Source organism: Crocuta crocuta, unplaced genomic scaffold (assembly GCF_008692635.1).
Source record: "Crocuta crocuta isolate KB4526 unplaced genomic scaffold, BGI_CrCroc_1.0 scaffold118, whole genome shotgun sequence".
NCBI classification, from domain to species: Eukaryota; Metazoa; Chordata; class Mammalia; order Carnivora; family Hyaenidae; genus Crocuta; species Crocuta crocuta.
In genome coordinates, this window is record NW_027551558.1 from 6,571,207 (window position 1) to 6,579,106 (window position 7,900).

Here is a 7,900-nt window from a genome sequence, read left to right on the forward strand (position 1 = left end):
ATGGTAGTTGACCACATTTTGAAATTATCTTTGTCTTGTTTGGTACTTGAGTGGCATGAAAAATTTCCCTCTGCTTCCTTACCCCTCTCCCAAGGGGTCATTTTCCCCGCTCTTTTCTCTGCCCTGCCTGGCCTCTGACCCTGCCCAACTCTGCTGTTTCCATGGGCTTCTGAATCTAATTAATGTCTCAGTGGCTATATAAGTGAATTATGTAGGCAGGAGGATGTTGGAAAGTTTGAGGAAGGTATGTACATTCCTTAGGGGAAAACCTGGTTTTATTAAAAAAATGGGATGCACTTGGAGGAGGTAAAATGTCAGTAACACACTTATACTCATTAAGTATCTCTTGCCTGATGAGCAGCTACAAACTTAAGAGCTTCTCTTTTGACATGTGGGCAATATTCAGGCGTTAGAGAATCTAGCTGAGGGGACAGACACAATCCAAATATTGCCACCATTGCAACACAAGTGCCACACAACTAGGGTATTGGCACTCTTTCCCTCCCCTTCCATTTTGCAGCCAGTTCACAACCACTTGTGGGGAGCATGTCCTTAGATAATCTCTGAAATAACCCTGGCTCCCAGGGCCACAAGTCCTTCTCAAACTCTCCAGGATGTGAGCAGGCAAGGGGGAGGGGCCGGAGTGCTGAAGTTCTTTGCCAGAGGATACTGTCAGAGAGCCCAAGGCAGAGATGGTCCCCATGCCCCATGTTTCCATGGAAACATAGGAGGAGTGATGACAGCCAGCACAGCCACGCCATCTGCTCGGGACCTGGTGAATGATGAGAAAAATAGAAAAAGAAAGGCACCTCAGATCCTAGGCTAGAACCACTCTGGGATACCAGTGCAGAGGGAAAGGCCCGAAGACATTAGAACTCCTAGTGGATTAAAACCCAAGCTGTCCTGGGGCTCAACATATTAGCATGTAATTTGCAAGCAGAAAGCCTAGAGGGCTTACCCTGCAATCCCTAGATACAGTTACAAACACTCAAGAAGCCTCTGGAAGGAGAAGCAGACTGAGATGTGTCTGCACCCTAGCTGGAACGGGAGAGAAGGTGCAGTCTCAGTGACAAGCAATGCTGCAGGAGGTGGGTTGGGGGCTCCCCTAGCCTTCCAGCAGGAACACCTGCACAGCTGGCTTCTAGCCAGGCATATTTTTCTGCGGGAACGGTGGGATTATAAAAGGAAAATTTCCAGCTGGTCACAATCGTGACCTTCTGAGTCGCAGCCACATCTTCAGCATCGGGCATGAATTAATAAAGCCATGCAAAGTTTCTCTTCTCTCAATTTGTACCCAAAGGGAGATCTTTGTTAGACACTACAGCTTTGCTTCTGGGTCTGTTTTGGAGGCTTTCAATTCTAGGTTGGCGGAAAGTGAGTGGGGTCTTTGCTGGGTGCACTTGTAGGCCTGCCCCAAGACCGAGTGGGGTTCATTTCTCAGTCCTTTCTGTTCATAGATCTAAAACAAAACAAAACAAAGCAAAACAAAACAAAACAAAACAAAACAAAAAAACACCCTTGACCCAGGGAGCCAACAGCTCCTCCCTTAGCTAACTCCCCCTGTGGCTCTCCAGAGCTGGGTGGTTTCATTCAGCTCTCTGAAGTGTTATCTGTATCTATCCAGGGAAGGGGGCAGAGAGTCCCTCAAGTCTCAAGGTCTTTAGTGTGCACAGAAGCTACATCTGCTTCATAGGAAACACCAGTTCTTATTTTTTAATTTAGGTAGTCTCTTACTCCTTTGCAAAACAAAACAAAACAAAACAAAACAAAGCAAAAGAAAACAAAACAAAACCCCGAAACCTCCCTTTTAGTTCTTGCATTCCAATCCCACGAAGTCCAAACTTTTTTTTTTTTTTGCTTTTTATTAAGGATTTAAAATTTTGACAGCTAGATTGAGCACTTGTTTTGGTATGTGTATCTAGGGGCTAGAAGATAATGGGAACATCTTAATATACCAGGTAAATAAAAATAATAAAAAGATCACCTTATAAAGGTTCTCATTAACTGTTATACATTTTACTTGACAATTCAGTACAATTTTTTTTTTGTTTCTTCAAAAGACCATGTTCTCCAACTGGACACTGTACGCAAAAACATACACTGGATATACGCATATTAACATAACTTCCCCTATGTTAGAGGCCCCAAACAGAAAATAAGAGCTATTCCTGATGAAAGATAAATACCCACACTGAAATTGCTTTAGGCTCAAAGTGCATTCCTGGATTAACACGAGGCACTGTGTTTAAATGAAAATGTAAATGTACCCATTACTACTTGACTTTTGAGGAGAGGCCTTTTTTTTGAGTAAACCATTCCACCAGCTCTATACCCCTCGGCGCTTTCTCTCTTTCCTTTTCTGGGACCATCTATTTATCTTCAGCCTCCGTGGTGGTGAGGGCAAATCTGTATCTTAAGCTTCAAGCCCAGGACGGGACTCCCAGTAAACATGGTTCTGTTTGTTCTCCAGCAGCTCTCCTTTGTATAAACAGATGTGGTGGGAAGGGAAGGAAAGCCAGATCTCTGTGAGGGATGGGAGGTCTCCTTTCTGGAGAAGCTTCCAGGCTGCAGCCCTGAGCACAGGGACAGGATGCATTTCTTGTTCAGGCAGGAGAACTTGCAGTTCTTCCAGAGAGGGGCTGTTCTTCTCACTCTCCTCCACCCTCCACCCCCTTCCTTTGTTTCTGGGAGTGCTGTCTGGATGTCTCAGGCATCTCACTTTTGCCAGAGCAAACATTTCCAACAAGGCTTATGCTAAGGAGATATTAGGAAAACAGATTTTTTTCTTCTCTCCAAATGCACTGTAGATTAGGATTTGGGAAGCTAGCCCTTCACACCTTTCCTTTTTCCTCTATTCACATTCTCTTTGTTCTTTTGTAGCCATGTTACTACCTTCAACTAATGAGGGAGGATTTTGGGGCTGAGAGTTGTCAGCTTGTAAAATAACAATTACGTTTTTTCAAACTATGTTGATACTCTGTCTTAACTGTGTGTTTCACATTTTGCATGTCAGTTATGGATGCTAATAAAGGGAGGGCTACTTCAGAGCTGGGGGAGGATGGGGGCTGAACATTTAATAATTCAACCTAGATAGGTAAGAATTCTTATTGGTCTTTCCTTCTCCTACATGTTCTCCAGACTTGGTTAATCCTCATTCAGAGGCCAGGGAGGTGAGGAGGATTGATGGAGGGATCCTGTGACTTCTACCCAAGGGTCTAGATTTCTGGTGGCTCCAGTCAGTGGTCCTTCTTGTTGAGAAGGAACAAAGGGGAGCGTATGGGAGAGGCCTCCTGAACCACAGGGAATTGGGGGTTTGGTGCAAGTAATGGGATATAACCACCCTGCTCTGTACCGTTCTCTCCAGGAATTCTCTGGACTCCTGAGTGAGGCTCCCAGAGCTGTGGCCAACAGGACAGGAGAGTCAGGCAACTGAGGAAAGGTTCTGGTTTTGGCCAGCTGTGGTGGAAAAACAGAGCCAGGGCCCTGATCTAAGCACGGACTTCTCAGAACGTCTGTACAAGTAAGGGAGGGGTGGGAGAGGATTGTTCCTGACAATCAAGGAAGTCGTAACAAAAAGGACCTGATTTTTAAGAGCCACAAAGATACTCTGTCATCCTTCCAGCTGACAATATGCCACTCTCCAGACAGGAGATGGGGCGAGAAGTTAAGAGTCTGCACCCAGAGGCCTATCCCCTCTCCCTGTAAGAAATAAAAAGGAGGTTAGTTTCCAGGGACGGCCAGCCGGAGGGCGGTGGGAGCCCCACTGCAGGCCAAGCTGCACGTCCTGTCGGAAGAGGTTTCCTCCCTCTCACTTAACTTACTGACTCCAGGTATTTTAAACGATTTGTTTACAGCGCGGCTGCAGGCAGCTCTGCTAACTCTCCCGGTGCCTGGGGCGGCCAGGGAATTTCCAGCACCCCCTCCAGCTCTGCAGCCTGCACTCCGCCCGCGGGAGCGCCAGGCAGGGTCCGGGGAATTCTGGGCCCCCAGAGAAGTGCGTGCTGCCCGGGCAGGGCCGGGTGGGGCGGGCAAGGGCGAGAGGCAGAAGATGCGGCAGGCCGGGCCCGGCTCAGCCTCCCACNGGGGTGGGGCGGGGGCGCCCGCCCCGCCGGTCCCTTCCTGCCTCCTGGGGGGTGGAGGCACGGCCGCCTTCCCGTCTTCTTGCCCCCTTTCCTGTCCTCTCCCCCGGTGCTGCCCGCCCCAGCCCAAGGGCCGGTGATATGGGGAGCCAGGGGCAGAGCGCAGCCATGGAGAGAAAAAGACCCGGTTTCTAGAACGTGTCACTAGTGCCTGGGGAACCACCCCTCGGCCCCTAGCCCCTCTCACCTCCCTTCTCTTCGTCTGAGCCCTCCCTCATCTCTGGGAGCCTCTGGTTCACCCCAGCGACCCCCGGAGTTGATGCTGCTGCGAAGTGCCCTTAGAGGATGCTCCAGCCTCCTGCCTGGAGGCGCCGGGTCTGGGCGGCTGCATCTTTTCTGTCTCCTCCTCACTCCCACCCGAGATGGAAAGTGGAGACCGGGGACAGAGGGCGAGTGTTTCTCCGTGCGGGAATTCCAGAGGCCTTGGCCCGGCGCGGGGGGGTGGGGGTTGGGGGGGACTCGTTTCCTCGAGGTTCACAATCCCTTTGGGCCCTTTCTTCACACCTCACTACAGTTGTACTCCTCCTCCTCTCCCTACCCCCCCCCCCTCGGCGCCCCGCGTGTCCCTTTATTCCACGCTCCCAGCTCGTGGCCGCGGGAGCACTCCGGGATCTGTTGCTCCGCGTTCTCACGTTGAAGAGCTGCTGTAGGTAAATCGCCGCTAGAAGCAGTTTAATTCTCGTTGCGGGTTTCTTAAAAATCCCATTGGCTGCTTCAGCATCCCTCTTATTCCCCTACCCTCGGCTCCTAAATGTTTGCAACCAGCCCTGTTCAGGTGGTAAAATTACTGCCCGCATATTCCTGGAGGAACTCGTGTTATGTTTAATATTTACGGGAATGAACAGCTGCTGGAACAAGCATATTAACTGCACTCTGTTCTGCCCCTGGTAATTTTTTTTTTTTTTTTGCTTTAATTCAGTAAAGAGTTCACATGTGTCTAAAACTGCAAGTGGTGTGCACATGAATATGCAATGTACCATTTTAAAGCTAAGCTGCTCTAAGATTTATAGATTATATAGATGATATGTGGATTATTTTCAGGGATTCAGGCTTCCAGTGACTTTTATCTTTCTAAAGCCAGGTGTAACAAACTCAACCGGACACAAAGCAAGTGCATTATGGAGCAGTTTCTTAGAAAAGATCCGATGGAGGATGAGTAACTGCCGCTTGCTCTGCATAATGCTGCTGCTTATAAAACACACAAGGATGGGCCCTATTGTAATAAAACTTTTATATATTACACTGGAAACTTCAAAGAGCCAGTGCAGAAAGAATATGAAACATGTTATTACTCTATAAAAGTTGCTAATTACTGTCTCGTTGCTCCTGGGGTTATTTCAGCCTTTCATTTACAGATACCTATTACTTTACAGGTTTACATTTAGAAATGTTGGTTTCTGGCACAAATTCATTACGTTTCTAGACAGAAACTGTGATTTAAATGACTTTAGCTTTTAAAAGATAGTTTTTCAGTCAAAGGGAAGAACTTACTGTTTTGGCATGTTTGTATGGTGCTTGTCAACTTGCTGACTCAAATTGAAGCCCCCTCATGACTTTTACAAGTACTATTCTGAAATTACCAGCTATAATCTGTGGGCTCTAAGCTTTCTTTCTCTTTGCTTCCTTAGTTTCCAGCTGGATTGCCTGGAGCACAGTTACAGGATACATGTCTATTGCATTGACTTGAAATTTACATTAGCTACAGTGTATTTATTCTTTTTTAAAAATGAAAAAATTAAACATTTTTTAAAAAGTTGCTGTACATACAATCAGAATTTAATCAGTGCGTGAGTTTATCTTTGGCTTATGAAAAAGTGCAATCTTTCTTGCTTACAATATAGTAGGACAGTTTGGCTTGACTGAAGGAGTGTTTTAAGTTTGCAGATGTAAAATCTACATTTGATAAAAGCTAACATATTTGTGATAAGTTAAATATCAATCAAACTACTTGAGTATGCATTTCTAACACAGACCTTTTCTCAGTCATGGATGAATTTTTACATGGTATTTTCTAACTCAGTATTATGGTTTATTTTTAAGTTTACAAGTTTTTAAGCTAATGGTTTATTTTTAAGCTTATAAGTAATCCAGAATAACTAGGATTTGAGTCCTTTCTGTGTGTCAAATGTTTTCTGATTCCACTGTTTTTTTTATTTGAATCTCATAACAATCCTGGAGGTGGTAAGTGGTAGGAGTCCCATTTAATAGACAAGGAAATGGAGGCTTTGAACAGTAAAATGACTCCACTGAGACCATAAAGCAAATGACAGTAGAATTTTTAAATTAAAATAGACTGAATGCTTACCATTTACCATGCACTGTTCTAAGTACATTACATATTTTAGCGCATTTATCACTCACAGCCACCTTAGGAAGCCTATAATGTTTCTATTCCCATTTTACAGGTTGGGATATTGAGGGTGAGGAAGATTAGGGAACCTGCCCTAGGTCACACATCTAGAAGTGGAACAGCCATATTAGAACCAACCATTAACTTCTCAAAACTCAGTTTTCTGACTTTAAATCCACTGTATTTTCTACAGAGCTGCAGATGTCTCCCAGTTCATGAGGGCGGCTCTGAAGTTAACTACAAAACAAAACCCTGATGGACTGGAAGTTAAGGTTCTGTCAAAATATCAAAGAAAGAGAAGGTCAGAGTCCTAAAAGATATTGATCTAAAATTAAAAATCTAAAAACAAAATGCCATGATTTAGGAAATTATGCCTGCCCTACATGAATTAACCTATGAATATCTATAAGTTTAAAAATGAATACCACTGAAAATGAATACCACTTCTTTTAATTCATCTTAGAAAAACACCTTTTTTGCTTTGCAGAGGGTGGGGAAAAGTACAGGTTAATGGCAAAGGAGACTGGTATTTTAACCCCTAACAATTCTTTCTAATTGGTAGACATTGTTTTCCAATAAAACAAATTGCAGTTTGTTAGTTGTGCCTGTGGGTTTGAACCTGTCTAGAGGTTGCAGAAAGTGTCCCCACATGCCTGTGTAGACAATGAGGAGAAAAGCCAGTATTATTGAATAAAATCAATATAGACAATCAATTAATTCAAGAACCATCCCCTCCACCTCTTTGCACCTCCTCCCCTCTCTGTTGAAGCACCCATACTTTTTCAAAGGAGGCCTTCTGAGTCTGAATTATCCAGATAGCTGTTTCAGCTTTTCCTTTCAGCCTTACTTAAAGTTGAAAAGGGTAGCCCTAATTTCTACTTCTATTTCCACTTCCCATTTCTGGTCTGAAGCAGAATCTAACCAAGAGAGAGCTTGGAACAAGGTGAAGGCGCTCATTCTACACTGGTTCCATATAACTTCATTGGGTAGAATTGGATCCCTGAAGAGTTGGGGATTCAGTAAGTTTACAGGGACAGAAATTCTGAGGAATAGCACCTCTTTCCAACCTCCCACTTGCTTCCCCTCTTCCTGTCTGCTCCTTCCTGTTCTCCACCAGCTTTTGAGCAGTCGCTGGACATATAAGTCATTCCTCAGGGCCTTTAAAATAATGACCATCCCTTTTACTAGGCTAACCATTACTTTCATTGCTGTAAGTGATACAAAGATGAGTAAACTAGGTTGTACATGTGATTATCTAGACTATATAAATGAAAAAAGAGGTTTTCAGCACTGGTGATTCAGAAGAGAGAAAGACCATATTTGGGACTGGGGTGGGTGGTAGAGGAGAGAAAGAGGAAAGATTGAGTTAAAAAAAAAAAGGCTTCCACGGAAAAGGTGGCCTTTGAACTAA